General features: G+C 35.7%; 1 protein-coding gene across 9 annotated transcripts in view; it reads right to left on the bottom strand.

The window, feature by feature from the left end:
- The window catches only part of ZBTB20 (zinc finger and BTB domain containing 20), an 804941-nt gene that overhangs the window by 231393 nt on the left and 548537 nt on the right, over positions 1-25011 (bottom strand). For 5 of the 9 annotated variants that reach the window (XM_054577266.1, XM_054577265.1, XM_054577269.1 and 2 more), the window contains one exon: positions 16842-16941. The exons of the other annotated variants lie outside the window; for them this stretch is intronic. The gene's annotated coding sequence lies outside the window, so the exon portion shown is untranslated. The remainder of the gene's footprint in view (positions 1-16841; positions 16942-25011) is intronic. 9 annotated transcript variants of the gene reach the window in all.

The following is a 25011-nucleotide window of genomic DNA, read 5'->3' as shown; positions in this document are numbered from 1 at the left end:
AAATTTCCTCCCTTAGCGCCTTGCTTCGATAAATTTAACTGTCTTTCTTCTTGTCTCACTTAAAATATCTGCTTTCCTGACCTACATCTCCCCTGTTCACCATCTCCAGTGAACATCAGTCCTTAAACATTTAAGCTTCATCAGCACAGGCCCATCACGACAGCATAACATCCTTGTCCTGCTGGAAACTATTCAGCATCCAGAGGACCATCTTTATGCTGATAACACTAAAATATAAAATAATGCCAACAGCTGGTGCTACAAATGGCTTTTAAAAACGATGTTCATTCACTAAAATTTCTCTTGCTACTTTTGACATGAAACACGCAGTCTCTAATTATTCTGATCAAGACGGTGAAATACAAAAACAAACTTTAATTGTGTTTAACAGATATTTAATCAGGACTCACTGAACTACAGATTAAAGCTGAAATTCATAAACCATAATTACCCGATTGTCGCAATCTTTTGGTCCACATTCTCCTTCCGTCTGGGCGTCTGGCACCTTGCCCCGATTTTCTTTTACTGTCTTCTCAGCTTCGTTACTGTTCATGTTTTCCAGCAGAGATTTAGCACAGATTACAAAATATCTGTTCTTGGCAACTTTCTTCATTAGCTTTTTTCCCCCTTGCAAAGAAGTATATTTTTTTCCTACAAGAGTAGCTGGAATAGGCATACATTTAGGGTGCTTTGGTGACACAAACTAATTACATAGTTACCAGGAGATAATAAGGTAGTGGTAACTAGTTACTATAGTTATCATGTAGGTATCATGCAATTTCTCCAGTATGCCATGCGGTGTGTCCCAGTCACTATGTAATTACCTCATGTCACTACTACATTGTTTTATGGAAAATGTTTATCTCACTTTAACAAAACCATTCCCACCATGTTTGGGGGGAAAAAAGTGGAATTCTTAGTTCTCATTTCCAGTCCTGCTCATTCCCAGTAAGACAATGTCATATGGATTTAAGAGAAACACCTGTCCTCTCTTGAAATTTTGCTTTTACAGGGAGCAAATGGAGCAACTCTGTTTTCTTTTGCTTCATTCCACCCAGGTGAGTGAAGCAATTACCAACACTATATACACCTTCTTTTTTTTTTTTAAGTAAACAAACAAACATCAAAAAAACAAAACAAAACAAAACACCCAACCCAACCCTCCCCTATTTAGTTAAGATTCGTTTAGTCTGGCACTTTTCCCCCCACTCTTCCCTTTCAAATCTCAGTCACATTTGTTTTTTTCCTAGAATTATGGTGTAAATCATTCTTAACAAGCTAGCCTGAAACTTGTCTCGCTCAGTAGAAACACATAACGCCACTGTAATTGAAACATGGAATGGGAAGCCTGAAACTCTTTCTATTTTTTTGGGCCACTTTCAGAAGGACACGCCGAGTTTGCCTCGCAGTGCTGTAACCCCTGTGTCACACAGCTAGGAGAACATCACAGACCAAGGCAAGAAGATAAAGAGAAGGCACTGCTAAAGAAGAGGTGGGTGGTTCCTTTATTTCCCCTAGTTGGGCGGTCAACCCTATGAAGCAAGGACTGCAGTTACTACTTATTTATCTCAAGCTGATGGCCTGAAGTCTGACTTCACTAACGCCTCTAGATATGACATCTCCCCTGAGAGTTCCAGTTTCAAACAGAGCACAGATGAAAACTGTTTCCAATTCTGCTTTTATTAGTCACCTCCCGAACTGATAGCTGCCCCTTCAATTGTACACTTAACTCATCATGTTGGGGTAAAAATCATCCCCAGATTTAGAAGGGCTGGGGAAATTGCTATCCCATCTTTGAGCATTGTTCTTCAATCACACAGCGCCTCTAAATACAGCTGACAGCCTTTGAGATGCAAAATGCATCACTTTAATGTAGTAGAGGTCCCCTTCACTGCATTGCCAAATCTATTTAGCAGAATCTTCTTGGAATAATCTGTCCCTAGACCTGAGGATGCGCAGTGATTTTAAGCATTTTAAGCTAACGATAATGGTTAGTGCTGAGAACAGATGTACCTGGCTGTGATGTGATCTATTCCAGTAGGCTTTTATGAGCTGTTCATTCCTATTGACTTAGCATTTTATGTCTATGCTTTTGCCTGGTGTGATGGTTGCATAGGGGTGTCATGTGTATATTTTCCTGATGTGTGATGGCTGCACAGGGGGCTCTGTGTATTTTCTCAGTGCAATGGCTACACAGGGTGTTGTGTGTGTGTTTGCTTGGAGTTATAGCTGCACATGTTGTTGTGTGACCCTTCCCCCATTTGATGCCTGCTTGCAGGGTCCTATGTGTATCTTTTTCTTAGTGTGATATTTGCACTCATTGCTCTGCTAATGATGGACATTTCTAGCAATTATCTATCTACAGGGTCCTGGAGAAAGAAATGCAGTAAAATCAATAAACAGTACTAGACAGGCCCTTGTAAACATGAAATGACACCCCTGCATAAATGCCTTTTCCTACCATAGCATGTTAAAATCCAAGTGCTGTTATCTTATTGGCACTGGGATATAATTTCTATGGTCTCTCCATCTCTTTCATGTATTTTAGTCGTTTGGGGGGAGTTTGAGGTTAGTGCTGGTTGGAGGGCTTTTACACATGAATCTATCTAATGACACTTCTCACTACATTGTCCTACACATCACCTCTTACACTCCATCCTGACTTGCTCTGATATAATAGCTCATATTCTGAAAGTGAATACTCCTTTCATTTATTCCTGCAGTCTCACCCAGCCCTCCCAACATGCCCCATACAACACACACACACCCCCCTCCCTTGCTTCTCTCTAGTTCTGTATCCCTCCTGTGAGCGCCAAATGGAACTGACAAAGGAAAGAACCAATGGGGTTAAAGTCTTTTGAAACCCCTGGAATACAGATGAGCTGGGAGGCATCTGGAAACAAAACGAGACACTTGAAATCAAAGAGACAAGTAAATTACTATCCTAATCTAGGAAGAATAGCTAAAGGTGTCAGTGGGGTTCCATTGATAGCACTTGGCCCTGGGCCAGAATGCCAAGGGTTCAAACTCCAAGCCAGTTTTGGGCTCAGGCCCAAGACTTGCCACTGCAGGGCGCAGCAGCACGTGCGGCAGTGTTAAAGTTGTCCGCCTTTCGCAGAGAGTTTAAGCCCAAGTCCTTCTGCCTGTTTGTCATTACACCCCAGAGGGGTGCAGAGATCACCCTAGTTTCCTCTCCAGTGCCTTTCTCAACAGGACAGGCTATGGAGGAGCCAGGGCTCAGTAGCAGTATTTGCTAATATCAGTGTTTTGTACAATTAGTGAAATGCCCTCTTTCCAATGAAGCTGCTTGAAGAATTAAAGCATACGCAAGAAAATCCACTGGCCCCTTTCCCCAATAAAAATCCTGGGATCTGTCCTAAGATTCTTCCGTCAATGCAGACAGCTAAGTTTGGAATCCTAAAACCACGTGTCTAAATGAAAGGAAATGTTTTCATTGGAACAGCTTACATGTCTGGTACACTTGCATAAAAAGTATTGCATAGCATTTTAGAGCTAAAATTGCTATAAAATGCTTAATACAGTAAGAATAATTATGAGATTTTGCATGCACAGCTGGTATACAACTAAAGTCTCAGCAACAGATTCAGTGGAGCATGGGAAAACCATTTATAAAAATTCCTGGTATGCCAGTTTAACTCACCATCAACAGCCCATCAACACTTTCTCCACTCTTTAGGTGGATGGGGAGGATATTTACCTACCAAATGCTTTATTGACTGCATGTTTCATGAATGTCATTTATACTCAATTCAAGGAATTCTTGTCATTACTTGACAGTAGCAATATCAATTGTAACAGAACACGAATGACCAGGACACAATGCTTCCTCATGAATGGAAGAGTTATAAATATAGTAAATAATGAAGCAAAATACCAAATTATTAAGTTTACCTGCAGTACTCCCCCACCCTGTTTTTAACTCTCATTATTCTATTCCTTCACCTCTTCTTATCTCCCCTCTCCTCAAAGATTCAAATCCTTGAGTTACTTCCTGGGTACTCTGGACATATCCCTCCGTCTCCATCCTCTGCCACAGCCAAGTTGGCCTTGCCTTTCCCGGGGTAACACCCCAAATGCAGAACTCTTCCAACACTTTCTCCTCATTCAAATTATAACAGTTCTTAATTCTCTATTCCTTTTGGCTCCAGCTAATAATCACTTGAAAAGGAGCTTAAGTGATTTGAATGAACTGTTAATGGTTAGTAACAATTTAATAGAGTTTATTTCTTGGTATTAAAAAAAATGAATTTTAAGAATCCATGAAAGAATCTCCTTATTGTGGCCTTTTAGTCTATATAGAAAATGTCATAATGGGTGAGATGATTCTAATCAGAGCCATTGCTGGATCTTCCATTGCATTGTCTGGTCAAAGGAAGAGAAACCACTGTGGATACATGGCGACACCCAAGGCAACATGGTACAATATCAAATGAATTGGACCAGGATCAGGGAACCAAAGTTTGAGCATCAATAAACTTTGCCACCACGTGTTTGAGCAAGTCATTCAGTTCCTTCAACTGAGGCATGAGGCCCTTGGATTAGAAAATCTCTATGGTCCCTTCTAGCTCTGACAGGAAGGTCATATCACAGCTCTCTGACTGAAGGTCATTTGGCTCTTCTGGTTCATGTGTTTCCTACAGTTACGAATTAGAGGCTCTGAAAAACATAGCTATTATTCTACATGGGACCATCCTAACTGAAGGGGTGTTGAAGCCCAGAAGTACCCTTTAAGCTCTCTGTCTACTATTTGTACACCCTACTCTTGAGTTGGCTTCTTTATGCTATATAAATATTTTCTCAGCATTTTGTTTCTGCTCATTTACTTAATTCAACAAACACTGAATGAGCACTCTCTATGTATGTATGGAATACAGCACTACTTAATGAAGAGAGGGTTGAACAGGATACCATCTCTGCTCCTTAAGAAAGGTAAATGAATCTACCCTTTTGGTCAATTCCATGCATAATGCATAAACACACAGTAGTCTAAAACTATAAAATTAGTCTAGAAAAATAAGAGGAATTGGACTTAACTAATTTGTGTCCAATCCAAAAACTGTTTATCTCAACAAAAGAATTTTAATTAGATGATAACTTGTATTAGAAAATTGTACTCATTCAAATAAAGGGAATTTCTCAACATGTATTTTGAAGTATGATTTATATTAAGGGCAACAATGTGGGTGGCAAGAAAATTATAAAGGTAAAACAATCCCTTTCGTAGAAATCCCTTAAAATCCTATGATAAAGTCTGTGACCCTTGTGTATAGTGTGTAGGAAAGTTAGAATACTGAATATTTTTGGTTTAGTCTTATTTTCTCTGAGGATTTTGAGTTCTTATCCCTCCAAATTTTCTTTCCTGCACTAATAATCACTGCCATTTATTGAGTACATATTAAACTACATGTACTTAAAGTACATTATTACTTGCATGTCAGGAAAACAACTCCACAGTGTAGGCATTATTACCTTCACTTTCTAGATGTGAAAGCTGAGGCTCAGAAAGGTTAAATCATTTGTCAATTATTACAGATAATGCAGACAATGTGCAGAGTTGGGATACCAGCTCAGATTGGTCTTTGTCTGTGCCACACAGCTCCACAACAATTCTTGGCTCTGTCAAATATAACTATTTAAAAAGTAAGCATTTTTGCTTGAGGGCTTTGTTAGCAAACAAAGGAAACACCCTTTATAATCTTTCTTTACATTCATTCATTGCATTACTTACAGAACAGTGAAAACAAGAGATGGTTAAGATTTTTCTCAGTGGATCTGTCTTTTCATATTTATTTGAACTGAGATGAATAATTACATTTGGGGCCCTCAAAGTAAAAGAATGTGCTATTTGCTATTGGAATAAGTATTTGCTATTAATTGATCAGACATGGATAAGGTGTGTTGTTACAACTATATTTGTAAGGTACGATTTATGTTGTTCTATTGAATATTACTTTGTGCTGTTTTTCATTTTCTTGCACTATGGACTTTTTGTTTTGTTTTTATGAATTTAGTCACAGTTGGTTGTGTTTTGAACTTTGTAAAAATATAATACTAAGAAAATTAAAAAAAGAAAAAGAAAATATTTTCAAAATGATGTCAAAATCAAATCTACCCCTCACTAATTTGATTTGTAGGAAATGGAGAACAAAGTATTGCAAGCAGAATGCTTTTAAATACATCCTAATTACTTCAATGTGCAAATGCATTGACTAAATTGAAGCATGCATTTAACACTTTGCACTTCAATTGTGCTTATTCATCTAACTTCTATAGATAGCATTTCCATGGGAAAAGAGGGGATAAACTTCACTATAAAGCCAGTCATTCTACAGTGAGTGGGGAAAAACTCTTCTTCTAAAGTTCAAGCTCACTTCTCCAGTCAGCACACTTTTGGACCAATGCAGGAGATTATCAATAAAAATAACACAAAATAACAGGTAATTTACTGTAGATACTCAAGTTTTCCCAATTGATCCTGTCTTCCTTATGCTTCTTTTCTGCTTTCAGTAGGGTAGGGTGAGGGGGTCAGGACAGCCAAGCAATGTGACATGGATAGGGCGAATCCTGGGGAATGACCTTGAAGGTGATTTGCAATCAGAGCTGGGATGGAGTCAAGATTCCAGGGTTACTGAGAGCTTGGTCTGGGACTAGCTACACCAGAATCACATGAGTAGCATGTGAAAAAGGCATATTTCATGGTCTCACCCTGAAGAAAATAAACTGAGTAAGTATCTCTTGAGGTGAAACTCAAACAACTACATTTTAAACGAGTTTTCCAAGTAACTCTTATACTGAAGCCTCAAAAAGCCCTGGTTTATGCACTTAAGTTCTCTAATTCTATATCCACTGAGAGCCTCTGCTGGTATATCTGTACCCTCTGTCCTAGTTGTCAAGATGCATGTGTGAATACAAGCGGCTTTCCTGGGAGCCATAAATTCTAGTAATAATAGCTCAAGGGCTTAGACAGGCATGATGCTGTTTAATATGTAAGATCTCACCCATGGCAGAAACTATGAGGCAAGTATTGTTACTATTCCCATCTTTCAGATGAGAAAATTGAGATTCAAAGAGATTTAGTAACTTGTTATGGATGTCACACTAATCATTGCAAGAGCCCTCAACAACTACGTAGCCTTTACTTATTGCCTTGCAGGAAAATATGTTTTGAAAGATGTTTACTCCCAAAGAAGTTTATGATTTGGTGATCGCATCATTGTAAAAACACTTGCCTGAATGCTAGTAAAATTGGTTATATAATAATACATAGGGTATGAGCATCTGTATCCAAGTAACTTTTCCTTTAGATTATATTTATAGTTACTAAAATCATCTAAATTAAACTGCTAATCTTTCATTAGGCCATTCAACAATCATGCACTTTGCCAGAACCAGAGATAACAAAGAAATAGGATACAGCCTCTGCCTTCACTGGACTTCTGCTTCTGCAGAAGAGATAAGCTTGTGTACAAACGGTTCAAGGTTAACTTGTAGTCAGGGGAGGCCCAAGCTGGGGGGAAAGCGGTTCATTCTCCTGGCAGAAGAAAGAGAGGGTATGGTCTGGAATTTTTTAGTTTCTTCAGCACTTTGCCATTGGCTAGTGTAAGGAATTCAGACTTTTTAAAAAAACTAGTGTTTTTACTTATACAGTCTTGTTAGAAAAGAGGCAGATTAAGTTAATTGTATTCTTTGAGCCAATAAAACTTTATCTGGTTCATCCTTTCTGGCCTCCAACTGGATTTCTTTTTTGGCTAAATTCTGGGTACAGAGCCAAGGAAGTTATGCTTATTCATTCTTACATAGAGCAGCTGAGATTCTACTCTCAAGATGGGTGCCTGATAAATTTTATCAGTAGTAGTTCGTTGCGCCCAATAGAAGTGATTCTATAGTGACATTGGCTGTGTCCTTTAGTTCATTTTCATGTTTCAATTACTCAAATTTCTGTTATTAGATTGTGAAATTTTTACATAATGAGAAATTTAGAAGTTAAAAACAATTGAAAACATAAAAAGCGTGATCTAGATTTATTCCCTTGTGATAATGTCATATACATGTAAATGTGATTTGAGCATATTAATGTCAGAACTGACTGATGGACTAAGGAAAATGGGGTTCTGGAATGTTAACATGAGGCTGATAACCTAAGGCAAATGTGTAAGAATCCCCACACCTCCTCCCCCTCCAGAAAAAGACTCTGAAAAACACTGGGCAACAGAAACAATATGGTATGATTCAGAAAATACAGAGCATAGTAAATATGACATGATTCCTAAAATCTCTACCTTGGATAGTTCAGAAGCTTAATGATAAACAGGAAAAGCAAAGCATTTGAATACCTTTAAGAGGTAACAAATAGTAGACATGCATTCTTTTCTTAAGGTGAATTATTATCAAATTTGAATTTAATTAGATTATTTGCTGTTTGTTAACATTTTTATTTTTTATTAGGAGTATTTTTTAAAGAACATTTAGAAAGTTTACGACAAAAGAATTAAAATATCACTTAATTCTACTGTACAGAGGTAACTATCGTTCACATTTTAATGTTTCCTTTGATTTTAACCAAATGCTTTCATTTTTCTAATTTGGGATCATGTCAGGTGTGTAAGTTTCTTTTGGATCAGATATTTTTAATTATGTTATATCATGAGCATTCCCTAGTGAAAAATTCTTTCTAAAATATCTTTAATAACTATGTAATTTATAATCACATGCAATAACATACATGGATGTTCTGTAATTTGTTTAATGATTTTTCTATTAAAATATTTAAGATTGTTTTTCTCTTCTTTCACTTTTATAAATGACATTGTGATGAATGTCTTAGTATATAAATCTTTGAGTTTATTTCCTACAGGTAGATACCTAGAAATAAAATTACTCTGCCAGAGGATACATTTTTAAAGAAAGGTTCTTGATACTATAATGGCACACACTTCACGGAATTTTACGTTAATATATAAGCCCATTATCCCTATTATATGAGTGTCAGTTTTACTGCACAATCACCAGCATTGAGAATTATTATTTTTGTAAATCATGTATTTGAGGGCAAATAAGTTAAAATATTTTTTCACATGTTTACTAGACATTTATTTTTCCTCTTTCATGACTTTTTAATAATCTTTTTAGATGTTCTAGTTGAACAAATATATTCTCAGTATCTTTATATCATCTGCTTCCACTTTATCTCTAATGCTATCACTGTATTCTGGCCTCTTATCTCATCCTGAACCAGGGCATCATGACTGCTTGGTCTGTATGCCAGACTTCTGCCATTCCAATCCATTCTGTAGACTGCTGTCTAACATCACTTTTGAAAATACTGCTTTTATCATATCAGTCCTGATCAAAAAACTACAGTAGTTCCCAGTTATTTACCTATTGGCTAAATTCAAATGCCTTATTCAGTGGAAAATAAATCCCATTCTTGGATATTTCCTTATGAATTCTGTTGAATAACTTCAGTTATTGATGTAACAAACCTATGTGCAGTTAAGTTTATACATGTAGATATTTATAAGAGAGAGAGAGAGAGAGAGAGAGAGAGAGAGAAAGAGAGACTGACTCAGACTCATTGGAAGGGGCTTTATAGAGCATCAAACCGAATGCCCAACTCTTTACATTTAAAGTGAAGGAACTGATTCAGTGCTCAATAAATTACCTAAGGTCATAGGGCTAGATAAATGAAGAACAGAGGCTAGAAACAAAGTCTCCTGATTCCAAGTTCAGTGCCTTTTAAATAGAGAATAATAAAAATCATTTTTACACTTTAAAGATTAGAAACAGCTGGGAAGATAGTTTAATTTTAATCTGTTCTTACATATAAAAGACAATTAAAATCACACCACAAAAAAGGCTTGAGTGTTCTTAAAAACATGAATAATTTGTATTTCTTGTAAATCGATCAAGTATCATCAAAGTTTCCATAAAATCTTCACATCAACAAATGATGTAGTTTCTACTACCTTGATTTTTTTCTTGTTAATCTACATTGTTTTATTAGCCTGATTTACTACACTAGAAGCATTGAAATTTTCATTCTAGCATGTTGCAGATCATCATTAAGGTTTGGGGTAATATGTAGTGATATTCAAGAAAAAATCAAGTTTTCCTACCAAGTTCTATAAAGAATTTCCTTTGACTATAATTTGGAATTTTAAGAACTATCCTTAAAAAATAAAACAATAAGAACTACTTCAAAATGCCTCTATTTAAACAGTTAACAACAGGAACTATCCTGGAAGAACATGGACCATTAGCAATTGAATATGATACAACTATTGCTATTTAATCACTATTTCATATTCAAGAATCACATGGTATTTGTCAAATGAAAACTTAACAATAGTCACTGATGTGAGAATTGGAGTTGCCAAATATATTTATTATTTGTAGAAGTAGGGTTGGGCAGAAGGGGCAAATGTGGAAATGGCTATGAATGGAACTAACTTGAATAGGGGCTTATTGATTGTAAAGGGCTGGTTCACAAAGCATGTGTTTGCCTGACAAAAGTATTGACAGCAAGAGTATTTATTAAATCATATGGCTATTCAAGAATTTACAAAATCTAAGGTTTAAAGGAATAGGTGGGTCATCCAGCAGTAGAGGGAGATTCTGAAGTGATCTCAGCTATGCTTGCTTTCTCTGTGTTCATGTATGTGCACAAAAAAAAGGTCCATTCCTTTCATATAAAACAAATATTTACTGAGCACCTACTTCGCGCTAGAAGGTGTCTACTACCCAAATAAATGATCCAACTCTTTGTGATTACCCTCTCCAAAGCTGCATCATAAAAATGAATAGTAACCTATACATGAGGTAATATATTATAACAAAATATGAAATTGGGTAGGAGTCAAGGAATAAAGAAGTAGAATCCTAAATTCCTCATCTCATATAGCATACAACTTCATTACTGATGATAATTTAAGGAAATAGGCCTAAATAGTTTTAAAAAAAATAGCAGCAATCATTACTAGAAGAAAAATTATGCTTTAAATCTTCCAAATTACTGGACTGATAACAAACAAAACAGTCATATATCAAGGAAAACCAACAATGTGTAAAAATACAGACAATATTAAGTAAAATTTCTGAGATAGAGCCAGATATACTTTTTACAGTAGATATTAGTTAACCTAATTAGTGCATTAAAGGTAAACAATATAACATGAGTTTGAAAAAACTCCACAGTCTAAACATAGGACAGTATTTTAAGAGCACTGATTTTGATAGTGGAGAAAACTGAGTTCAAATTTTACTTCTGCTATTTACTAGTTATAACCTCTTTCCTAAGGGGGAATTTATGTAGCACATTTGCCTCAATTTCCTAGTTTATAAAATGGGAATACAAATTACCAATTATAGAGAGGACTTAATTAAATAGTATCTATAAAGTTCAGTGCCTAGCCAACTAAACATTCAATAATAATAATAACTATTATTTATACTATTTGTTTTAAAATGATGTATCTAGATATCAGAGATGTAAAATGCAAGAATATTGTCCAAGATGTTTTGTTAATTGAAAAAAACTGATGCAATACAAAATAAGAAAAGCAAAGAGGCAGACTGAGACTTAGAAAGAAGGTGATCATTTCTGCAAAAAAACTAAAAGCAGCAAAGGGGGCTGAAGCCATAAGCCAGCTGAAATCTGTATCCAGAAGCACAGAGAGGTAACTGAGAGTTTAGCTCCTTGGAGCTCCATGTGAAATGGTGGACCTGAGCCTGGCTCACTACTTCAGCAAGACGCTGTAAAAAATTTGTTCAGCTCTGCCTGAGGCAATAGCTTATATACAGCTGTAGTTTCTGAGAGGTGAGAAGATAAAAACACAATTTCATGATCTCCTTAGAAGGAAGAAACTGAAAGCTACCATTCTAAAGTTTGGATTGGGACTAGAAGCCCAGGAAGCCAGGTAGAGGCAACTTCAAAACTGCTAGTGAGCAATGTATGGGGGTTGCGGGGAGAGAGAACCAAGAGACAAAAGAAAAAAAAAAGAGCTTATGATCAACATTAACCTACCCCTCCCCCCATCTAAACCACAGCAAAAAACCTAATGTTTACAAAAACCACCAACAAAGTTAATCATTGGAACATTCACTCCAGGTGAATTTGGTTTTATAGAATTGCCTGACAATGACTTCAACAAGAGTATGTTTACATTGCTCAGAGATAATAAAATATATCTATAAAAGAAATGATTAAATAAAAACAGAGCAGTAAGGGTAAGTGATAAAGAAGCAAACAAATCTAAAAAAAAATCTAAAAAATGAAAAAATATGTTCACTGATGTAAAAATGCAATAGATAGAATAATTTAAGATTGGGCAGTTTCAAGGAGAGGATTATGTGAGTTACAAGTAAATGTTAAGAAATTTACTTAGAATACAAATCACAGAAAGTAAATTTTTAGAAAATTAAAGAGCAGCTGAGATTGGGTAAATTGACTAGGAAACACCAATATATATCTTATAAGAATCCCAAAAGAAAATGAAGGAAGTGACAATAAAACAATAAAGGAAAAGAAAATAGCTGAGAATTTTCCAGAATTAGAGCCCTGAGATTAGGAAGATTAGAAAGTATATCCTGAATTCATAGTAAATAATTCAAAATAATTCAACATCTAGACATATTTCAGAAGAACTGTCTGAATGATAACTTACAGAACAGTCTAAGATATAATTGAGTAATATCTTCAAATGCTGAGCAAAAATTCCAAGATAAATTGTTATTTAATATTAAAGATAAAAATACAGATACTTTTAGATATACAAAATGAATGTACCTCCCAGGCTCCATCCTAGAGAATTACTACAAGATGTAATTCAGCAAAAAGAAAGGAAGCCATAGGCTCCAAGAATAATGGTTGCCACAGTAATAACTAAAATATATGAGTAAATACAATTATTGACTATAAAAATCAATGAAAACCACTTCTGTATATGTTTAAAACAAATAGGTAAAACTAAACCTTCATTCTATAGTTGTATAACAATACTGATACTTAGAAAGTAGATAAAACATGCTAAGCACCATTTTTTTCATTAAAGAGAAGGCCAGAAATACTACAAAGTGAATTTTACTTTTTATTAGAAAAACATGTAGTTAGGTATACATATAAAAATGTTAGCATGATCACTAAAGAAACAGATAAATCACCTATAGATTTTAAGTCCAGTTAAAACCTATGTACCAGGTCACAAAAAAATCTCAAAAAATCGTTTTCACTTAAAACCATATAGAACAATTCCTTTCATTATAATGCCATTATAGTCAGAACAGCAATAGATATAGAGCAAATATGTGTTTAGGAAGTGAAAACACACACTTCTAAATCACTCAAGGGGTAAAAATGAATCAAAGCAGACATTATAAAATATTTAAAACTGAACAAAACTGTGAATCAAAACATATTATGCAGCTAACCAGGAACTTAAAGAATTTAGAGACTAAAATTCATTTTTAAAAATAATAAAAACACATTGAATTTAAATGAGTAATAATTAAACTTAGTAACCTAAGGGGGGAAATGGTCTACATTGTAAGGAAGTAGAATGAAGAAAACAATGTTGATAAAAGCAGAAAGTAACAATATCAAATACAAAGACACAATAAAGTAGAAAAGCAAAAATCAAAAGCCATATTTTGAAAGAAGCGAACAGAATAATGTCTAACACCTAGTAAAGGGACAGAAAAGGCTCAGATGAATAATCTTAGGAATAAGAGGGGGTCAATAGAGATAAAATAAAAAATCATCAGACTGTTATAAACAGTTTTATGCCAATAAATGTCAAAGTGCAGATTAACTGTTAATTGTACACTTCTCTAAAAAAAAAAACAACACACACACAAAACAACAAAAGCTTCCCAAAACTGACTTAAGAAACAAACCAATAACCATGGAAATAGTTGGACTGATAATCAAAATTCACTCTACATTACCTATCCCCTAATTAATGGAGAATGTCAGGTCCAAATGATTTTAGAGGCACGTTTAACCAAATCTTTAAAACAGGTAATTCTTATAACATAAAAAACAGTTTCAGAAATATAAAAAAAAAGCAATGTGCCTCACCTTATTTTATGAGGCTACTACTACCATGATACCATAACTCTACAATAACAGTTAAAAACTTAAAAAGCTAATCTCCCATGCAAAAATTCTACATAAAATATCAGCTACTTAAACTCCACAGTGGATCAAAAAACACACCAAGACCAAGTAAGTTTTTCTCCAGGAATGTAAAATATGTTTAATATCACAAAATGTATTAATATCATATAAAATATTAACATATTAATGGGAAATTTTATTATTTTGTCAATGCAGAAAATGCATTAGATATTATGATAAAAATGCTAGCTTTTTATAGAGGTTGAGAATCTCTTAACACAATAATTTTTATTTATTAAACTCCTTAAGCAAATATCACATTTTCAAAACATTTTTATTACAGTAAGAAACAGAACAGATATTCCTAGTATGATAGTTTCTATTCAACACTGTATAGAGGTCTTATTAATGCAATATGACAGGAAAAAGAAATTGAGCATTTAAGAACTGCAATTTAAGAGAAAAATTTGTCATTATTTACTGATTGTATATGTGTGTATGCAGAAAGCCTAAGAGAATTTGCAGCTAAGCCATTAAAACTAGTAAGAGCATTCAGGAAAGCTGCTAAATATTCACCAATGATGACCAATGAATAATGAAATAAAAACAGATTCTATATATAAGAGAACCAAAATCTAATTTATATGAGAAGGCATCTAACAAAATAGATTCAAGCAATACCTGTATGGTGAGAACCGTAAAACATTAGCAAGGGACATGAAGGGAGATCTGATTAAGTAGAGGAGTGCTAATGGGCAGAAAGATACGGTGTGATAAAAACTGTCAATTTTCACCCAGATTACTCTCTAAAGTTAAGGTAATTACCAAAAAAACATTCAGCAGGGCTTTTGCCAATCTTAACTAGCTAACCCTAAAATTCATATTGAATAGCAAAAGGCCAAGAGGAGCCAAGAGAACTTTAAAGAAAACAATGTAGAGAGATTTACCTTACCAAATAACAAGAATATTATAAGATATGGTAATTTAGGCACTACAGTGTTACTACAAGAATAAACAGTCTATTGGATGAAATGAAGGTCCTAAGAACAGATTTGATGTAGGAGAGAGATGGCATTGCAAATTAGTGGTAAGGATGACTAATTTGTTAAATGTTGCTGGAATAAGGTTATCCACATGAAAAAGAATTAAAACAGGGGCCATGTAAGACACCATATATAAAACAAATGCCAAGAAGATTAGAGATCTAGAAAGGAAAAACTTTAAAACTGTTAGAACAAAATATAGGAAGGTTTCATAATGATTTTAACATATGAAAGGATTTCTTAAATGACACAAAAGCACATATCATAAAGGAAAATACCAATAAATTTAATTGCATTAAAACTAGAAACTCTTAAAAATAAATTCTAGTATAGACACAGTTAAAAGAGAAACTACAAATTGGGAAGAAATATTTTTATTCTGTATTGCCCAAAGGATGGGAATCCGCAATATTACAACAACCAAAACGAAAACCAAAAGCCATCCAAACAACAATAGCAAAACAAATAACCCAAGAGAGAGATGGGCAAAGACACAAATAGACAACTCACATGAGCAAATCCCAATAGGTGATAATTGAAAAAAACTTTTAAGTGAGATATTACTTAATACCTATCTGACAGACAAAAATATAAGAAGTCGTCCCATTCCAAATGTTGTGAAACATATGGAGAAGCTTGTATAGATTGTTCATGTGAATATAAATTGGTAGTATCACTTTGGGGAGACATTTTACAATCCTTAGTAAAGTTGAAAATGCATTATTTCTTACAGTTTAGCAATTCCTCTCTGTGTTTAAATATGCTTAAAAATGTTAACTTTTTAAAATAATGCGGTATTAACTGTGAATAGGAAACACTAGAAATAATGTCTAACAATGAGACTCAATAAATAAATTTTAGTTTTGTGTTCAGTATGATGCATTTTGTATAAGCCATAATATATGTCTTATGTAAAATAATTCTTGATGATAGAAGCCAGAATAGTTTTATTTGTTTTCAACCTTTTGTTAAAGCTTGAGAGCATATCACCTGCAAAGGGATATGAAGGACACTTCCTAGGTATGACGAATGTTTTATATCTTGTATTAGATGTCATATGGATGTAAACTTACACAAAAGTTCATCAAGCTATACACTTAATTTGTGCACTTCACTGTATGTGACTTATAATGGAAAAATAAAAGAAAAAAAGGTTCAGAAATAAATGTCCCAAATTAAGATCTGTTTTACCTGGGTGCAAAGTTCTTGCATGTTCACATTATTCTCTATACTTTTATGTGTTTGAAATATTTTAGATTAAAAGAATTGATAAGACAAAGACTACTACTTTTCTTAACTAGAATTAATCATGGTAAAAGAAAACACTAGGACCATCTTCTCTTCACTGTCCCTGACAACAGATTCCAATATTCCAGGGATCAATAAGCACTTCATAGTCAAACACCCTTAAAAACTAATCATTTCGTTGAATCAAAAGCAAAACTCAATTCACTTCTTGACTAGCTATAAAACCTAGGCTTTCTTAAGTGAGTGACCAGTAGCATATATTGTTGATATGATGCTACCAAGGCACAAAGAACATCCATCCATTTGGATTGTTCAACTGATGAAGTGTGGAATGCTCAACAGGTGGTTTGGCATCCATATGGCTAATTGTTCATGGGTTTCACCTCTGGTTACAGAAAAGAAAAAAGAGACGATACCTTTTCTATGCAGTATTTCAAGTCGACCATATGGAAAGCAAGGTTTTATTCCAACCAATTCTCTTTCTCGCAAAGCATGGAGGAAAAGTGCCAGTCACTGCTACTCTTGCCACCAGCCACGGTACAGATGTTTGGAAAATGCAAAAATGGAGAAATGAAACAAAGAGAAAACCCTCAAAAATAAGTTTTGCATAAATGAAAAATAGAGTATATAATTATCATAGCTAGAAGAAGGTAAATGCATTTTTTTTATTTATCCCCTTGTGTTAAACTAAAAGAACCAAAACAAACAAAACCACTGATGTTTTGACTTAATCAGTATTTTGTTGAAACTGACAATTATGAGAACCAACCAAAACATTGCTAAAAGTGGGAATAAAGAATAGATTTCTTTTAATCTAATAAAAGGTGTTTTATCTCCAAGAATGTTAGACTATGACCTACTTAAATAAGTACTTACTAAAGGAACAGACCCACTTAAAAATATATGTTTTCAGGTGTCTAAATGGGAATGGAGTGTTTCTTTGAAATCTTGTAAGACAAAAAAGATTCACTGAAATTATAACAATTTCTTACACACAACTCAGATAAAATACAGCTTAGAAAGAAACGTCTCCAAACTGTTCAAGTATATATCCCTTAGTTCTTAGCCAGTAGTTATTACAAAAGCAAATATCCTATTAGATTTAAGCACATCAACATAAATTATTCAAATAGGACTGTCTCTGTTTAAAAGAAAGTTTTAAACAATTTAATGTAATTTCTGAGAGAGTATTGTCTGAATTGAAAGTTGGGTCTTGATTTAGGTCCAGCTCTGCCACAATGCTGTTGTGTATCTCTGCTTATGTCATTAAACATCCTTGGGTCTCAGTATCCACATCGCTGAAGTGGGAGTGTGATAGAAAGCCATAGCCCTAGATCAAGCTTCTTTCTTGCCCTAAGAATCTAATGAAATTACTCCAGCATAAGAATTTTTCTTTTCTTCCTCCCTTTGGTGCTTTCTTAAAATAAATAGCCAAATAAACACTCAAATAAGTAAATGTATATTGAAAACACATACACATACACTAATCAGCTATCCCTCTAAATAGGAAGAGGGAACATTTTTGTCGTTGCAATTATCTATTCCCTAATGTGTATTTAAAAAGAGGGTTCCCATAAAAAAGATTTTTATTTTTTTCTGAAATCAAAAAATAGCATATAATTTCTTTGCCATTTAAGTTCTATTAAAAAAGAAAACACAAAATCATTACAGAAATCTTATTAGGAACTTTCAAAAGAAAGAAGACACTAAAACTCCATTTAAAATTCAAATCATTTGTTTCTGTTTTCTTTTACAGAAATGTAAGTGCAGCCTCAAACTACTTTCACTTCCTTTTTCAGGAACAATATACTGAACTGTGTAAAACACTGGACCCTCTTCTCATACTCTTCCCACCTGTCTTCTGAGGTAACAAAGCTGAAGTATAGATTACAGCATGAGATATTTAGGACAGGAGTAAAACATTTCATCTAGGAGACAGCACTGTGGTCAATTTGCCAAATGTACAAGAAAGTTAAGCCCCATCACTATTTTGGCAAGACGTTTGGGTTCTCATGGCTAAACAATGATAATCATTTTTACATAAGACTAGAAAATGAAAGCACCTAGGGCAACAGCCAGAAAATGTCTGAGAATGCAAGGATTTCCCGTCAGTATTTAAACCAGATAAGACACTATCAATGCATCCTTAACGAAGGGTCTAAAAAGAATACAGGGTACCCGACACCTTGGTGAATGAAAGCAGCTCGGCTTTATGAAAAGGCCACAGTATTAGGGCAAATGCTCCATTGTTCCCAGGGCTGATATGCCTATTGCACCAGCAGGGGCAGAGCACTCAAGCAACAGGCAAGGCTCCTGTTACAGGCTCCAGCTCTGGTCTGCATGCTGATAGGCTCGACACCCACCGGATCTGTACATTCTGGGGACACCAAGGGTGGGTCCCCCAGGGTAGGAAGGCTCCTTGAATAGAAAGCCAGGAGTCAGCAGCTGCACAGTGTATGAGCACTCCCTGCTGGCCACCGAGGTTGAGGATGAACCGGTGATGCCTCAGGGCTCACAAAGGTTCCTGTGAGGAGCCTAAGGGGCATACCTCGCTTTTCGGGGATAGAAGCATGGTTCTGATTAGGTTTAGATAGTTCCAGATGTTATAATGAATGAGGAGGAGGTAAGGAGATGCTACTGATAGGCTTGGAGTTCTAAGAATGGGCAAAAACTATGTGTAAGGCTGGTATACGATTTTCATTAATGTTTTCAGCTATTAAAGTTTTATAAAGCGTATATAGGCTTATGCATGGACGTGTGTGTGTGGTGGGGGGGAGGATGGGGTGCAGAAAGAAATGAATTTCTGTTCAGCTCCCTTTATCTCAGGAATCCTGAGACAGTCCAATGTGTTTGCAACATTTACATTTTACTAGGAATTCCCATCCACAACCCTGATGCGTCCCCACCACCTGGTGTGTCCCCTACAGCACTGCCCCTAAACCCTAGACGTGTGGTCCTTGTTTGTCTGACAGGCCTGGGGCAACAATATTGGTATCTCTCCTTGTGCTCTGTTCTGTTGGGGTTCTTCTGTATAATAAAATGAAGGTCAAAATGGCAGTCTGCTAAAAGCAGCAGTATTTCAGTGGCGGGAATAACTTGCTTGTCATCAACTTGTTAATGCAATAGTCAAACGTTTTTTTTGACATGTACAGTATCAGCTAACTTCAGCAGATAAAGGGTCTAAGAACAGGAAGATGCTGCAGATGCTTTAGCTCAGAGGAAGGCTTAGCAGAGCCAAAACGTCAGCAGGGTCTGTTTGTTCCATACTTTCCATCGGGCTCTGTGAAAGAAATGTTAGATTACTGCAATGACAAGTTTGTGACAAGCAAGTCATTTGTGCAACTGGTGCGCTCCTGTTTTTATCTGTTTACCATTCAGACTTGTGAATACCATTTCAAGCACTTACAGGATTTCTGGCTCCTATTAAGGGGAAATGGTTCCTCCATGTTTAGAATTTTCTGCCTCAAAGAGAATTACTAAGCAATTATTTATCCCTGTGGTCACAGTGTCACAAGAAGCACAATCTTGAGTTGTTTAGTTGGATTGAATCATGAAATGGAGTCCTGGGGACTGGATAGCTCGGAGCATCAGAAATTTCTCATCTAGTTTATTGGAATGACTACAAAGCAAGCCTGTGAGAGTCAATAAAATTGTGGCCAGCTTAAAATACCTTGCTCTCTTGCTCTGGGATCATATATCAAGGCCATATGCTTCAAGGCACATCAACTCACTTGTAATGAGTAGATCCTGAGAAGCCAAGGCCTGACTATGTCACAGACATTGACATGTGATCTCACATATGAGGCTTAGTGACAAGGGCTGCTTTAAATGTTGCGAAGGGAATTTACATGGCCTTCTCCCTGTATTCTGTGGGTAAGCACAGAGCCAATCCAAATCCAGAAAAGTTGTGAGTATAAAAAGTAATATCATAATATAAGATTAACACTTGCTATCATCCTCTCTAGGTTGACTTTTTCATAGTATATGGAGACTCTGGCAGGTTTTGAATCAAGAATTCAAGATTATCACATTGGCTTCTTCACCCGAAATCACTGAGTGACCTTTGGTGAGTCATTTCAACCCCGTGGGAGGGAAGGTATAAAATAATAATACCTACTCCTTGTGCACTTGACATGAATGGTCTCAGTGTCAATGTTATAAAAGATGAGCGGATTCAGAACTCAAGAACAAGAATAGTACTTCCCAAAAGTCATGTCTGTGTCCTATTAGTGATTTAAAATTTTGCCTATTTTGGTACTGACTTTATAAATAATTCTAGCTGTACCTGTTAAAGAACATGGAAGCATGAGGTTTGGAAGCAGGGAGATGGCAGGGAGAAGCAGGGCAAAGCTGGACTGGCGGGTGAAATGTCAAGGACCAGACAGAAAGTCATGATGTGGAGGGAGGCAGAGCTTGAAGGTATATGTGACATAGAATGTTACAGAAATGTATGATATCCCTGCTGCATCAAAATTTCATTGTTAATAATCATATGCCAGACACTACATGTGTTATACTATTTACATTTATAATGTAATCTTTACCTAACTCTGTGGTGTATGTATTATTACTTTTTTCACATGGTGGAACCAAAAGTTGGAGAAATTTAAATACTTTACCATCAACCTGTAAGTAGCACAGATTTGAAACTGGTTTTTACTTTCTCTAAAGCTCTTACACTCTTAAGCCATGGAAGACCTAAAGTCATTTCCACTGCCTTCAGAAGACTTTTCTCTTGAGTTTACCAGAAAACATTATAATATGTAAATGTTTAAGAATTCAAGAATTTGAAATAAAAGGGTCAATGAGAGTATTCTGGCTCTAACTGTGTCACATCCCTTCTGAGGCCTCTGGGAAAGCTGAGCACCATCAAGATGTCACTCCTTTCGCCCTGGCCTGACCTGTTCCTACTTTTTTACACTGGGGATGAGGCGAAACTGATTGTAACCTAATCACATATCTCTCTGCCGTGAATGCAGGCTGTTTGGCTGCATCTCCTCATGTCCAATGCCAACTTCTTTCTCTCCCTTCGTGTGTATAGCCTTTACTTCACCCTACGCTCTGCTCCCATGTTACCTCCAGGGAGCCTTCTTTTGTCACTTGTCTGCTATTCTCTTCAGGTGGGGGAAGAGGCAGACATCTTTCTCACCATGACAAGGATTACTGAAACAGTCTAAACTTCAAACTTTGCACAGAATGCATCCTTTGTTCAGTCTTCTGCTTTGTTTCTCTTTAATGATAGCTTTGCCACAGGTCCCATTCGCATGTAACTCAGAGCTATGCAAATCAAACTGGTGAGCAAGACTTTGCAACTACTGTATCTTAAAATAAATGTGTCCAAGGGAGTCCAAGGTGGAAACCTCTGAGTGAGGCATATTTTCTGAATATTATATGTTTAATGGAGGCTCTTCTTGTATGAGTGGCAAAGAATAGATCTGCATCAATATTCTCTTGTGTCTTTTTACTGTGTGTTCAGAGATCACAAGAGGTTTTAGCTCACACAAATGGAATGATATTTCTACTTTTTTTTTCTTTACTTGTAGGGGTTTCCCCAAGCAAAGGATTCTTACTTAAACAATATTTTATAATGGATTTTGACATTTAAAAAAATAAAGTCAATCTGCATTTTTAAAAAAAAGAAAGAAGGAACTCCTACCTTTTGTGACAACATGGATGGAGAGTATTATGCTAAGTGAAATAAGCCAGTCGGTGAAAGACAAATACCATATGATCTCACCTATAAGTGGAATCTATTCAACAAAATAAACTAACGAACAAAATTAACCGCAGGCATGGAGACATGGAGCAGATTGAAAGTGACCAGAGGGGAGGGGGAAAGAGGACAGTGGTGGAAAAAAGGGGAAGGGACTAGACAAAGAACATGTATGAATGACCCATGGACATGGATAACAGAGTGGGAATTGACTGTGGGAGCGGGGGGTGGGGGTGGGATGGGTGGAGGGGAGTAAAAGGGGAAAAATTGAGACAACTGTAATAGAATAAACATGATTAAAAAACCAAAAAAGATACTGTACATTACGTAGAATCATTAGATCACAGGGCAACATGTAGAGGACCTGTGGTCTGAGTCTTGGTTTGGTGCCAGAGTTTGCATGTGGGGGCTTCCAGGGGCGAGGGCTCTCAGGCTCACAGGAAATCCTAATTTCACTTTAGGACTCTTCCATTTATACAAAATGTTTTCCTTATATTGAACCTTAACCTATCTTTCTAAAATTTCCCCCCCATGGCTTCTAGTTTTTTTCTCACCCCATCTTTCAAACCTGAGAACTTCAGGGAATTAACAGTTCAATGGTTCCTTTAATTACAGCCCTTGTGCATATCATGCACCAACAAGTGGGTTTAGGTTGTCCTGCCTTGTCCTGCTCTCCTCACTCCACATGAATTAAATTTCCATTGTACCCCTCCAATAACCTGGGAGAAATGAGAGTCAGTTTAGTTAGTTTTTCATTTCCTTTTGGATTCAGATAACATGTATGACAAAGCATTCTTAATCTCTGATTTTGTGTCCTATTCTGTGGAAAATCTTTCTAGACAACCTCATGTAGGTTTGACTGCTATAGCTATTTAAAGGACCCTATGAATAATTACACAGTGATGATAGGCATAAACCAAAAATGTCCCAGGAAGATCTATGCAGTACTTTGCACATACCTTTACTGAAGTACCTAATTCATTGCATTGTAGTTATCTACTTCCATGTCTGTTTCACCAGTCTTTGAGCACTTTTTAGTGATGGACACTTATTTGCGTGTCTATCTCTGGTTACTAGAAGAGTACTTGACAAGTAAAAAAGAGCTTGGTAGTTTTTTCTCTTTTTGAATTGAGGGTTTTTTTTTTTTTCTTTTTAAAGATTTTATATACTTATTTTTAAAGAGAGGAAGGGAGGGAGAAAAACATCAGTGTGTGGTTGCTTCTTGGGCGCCCCTTCCTGGGGACCTGGCCTGCAACCTAGGCATGTGCGCTGACTGGGAACCGAACAAATGATCCTTTAGTTTGCAGTCTAGCATTCAATCTACTGAGCCGCACTAGCCAGGGCATGAATTTAGGGGATTTTTTTTCTTAATCCCATTCTGTGGAAGTCTCCCCTTATTTTATAACAAATATTACCAACCCATATTGGCTTATTTTTGGAGATGAATAAAAAATATTTCGTTTAGTGCCATAAAAAGGGAATGATTTAACTCTAATGGTAATGGGTTTGACTTTGAATATTGACAGCAACAAGCAGAGTGAAATGTGATCTTTTCCACTAAATCTACTGCACCTTTTTACAGAACACTGAATAACATGCTCTAATCTCCTTGCTCACGAGTACATTTGAGCCACCATACCCACAAATCCAAGTTTATAGTGAATCAATTATTACAGGAAATGATGGTAACATAGTATGATGGTTATATATGTGATCATATGTAACAAAGGGTAACATAGTGTGATTCCTGAGAATTCTCCACTAAAATAAAATACTGGCGGCACTTCCACTGCTTAACTTGGCCAAGCACATTTAGAAGCCGTGGTGACTTCCAGCAGTTTTAGCTTCTGCGTAACAGTGGGTTTAAAAAAGAAAGAGAAGGAGAAACTCCTGAAAATGGAACCACCTAGAGAAGACATTCTCTTTTCCTTCTCCCTGACACATTTAAACCATTCCAGAAAGATGTGAGTCTATCCTGTTTAAGTTAAAGACCTTCATAAAAGACAAATCCATAATTTCCCTTTCAGTGTTTAGAAGCTGCATTATCAAGAGCCTACCTCATTATCAAACCTGAAGATTTTCTGTTGCTGTATAAGCATATTTTATCACCATCGACATCAGTCAAAATAAGAAAGTCTGATTTTTTTTTTACTTCCCATTACTTGCTTTACAAGTCATATCAACTCACTATCTCAGCCTTTTTCTCTTTTTTTTCTAAGATAAAAAATATCTCAATGTTTTTGAATTTTTTCTTAAAGAACCTTTTTCTCAAAATGTTAAATTCAAATTTTATTGGGAGGGGCTTATAACTCTTTTTCTCCAAGATGTTCATATCCAATTTTACTTGAATTCAGAACAAGTATGATTAAGTGTCTGATCTATAGTTGGAGGATATAGTAGCAATGTGTATATTCTGCATGCTTCTTATACATTTTTTTTCAGCTATTTTTTAAGTTTCAGTTTTATACTTCACACTCTTAACTTTCTTTGTTCTACTTCTAGATGCTATTTAGCCCACATAGCTCATCATTTTTTATTTTCAGTTTACCAATGGCATTTACAAAACCATAATGGATAATGGAATATCTGAGAACTGCAAGAAGATCTGAAAGAAAGTCATATGTTTTTCCTTACATAGAATAAATTTATGGAGAAAGAAGACAATCCCACATAAAAGAAGGAGTGGGGATATGCATATTCAGGCATGTGGTGTTAGTTTAGCAGCTATTAATACATGCAAGCTAATATAGCCATACAAAATTTTAATGTAAGTGAAGAAAGAGTTGTGGGATGAATTGCCACTTGTGACATTTGCTTTCTCTCCTGAAGAATGCCAGCAATGTTTGGGCTGCCGTAGCTCAGCTGGTTAGGGC

The sequence above is a fragment of the Pteronotus mesoamericanus genome, unplaced genomic scaffold (assembly GCF_021234165.1).
Source record: "Pteronotus mesoamericanus isolate MK-2021 breed Mesoamerican mustached bat unplaced genomic scaffold, CSHL_Meso_final contig_42, whole genome shotgun sequence".
NCBI lineage: Eukaryota > Metazoa > Chordata > Mammalia > Chiroptera > Mormoopidae > Pteronotus > Pteronotus mesoamericanus.
The sequence above is the reverse complement of the archived record's forward strand: the minus strand, read 5'-3'. Positions and strand labels throughout refer to the sequence as shown.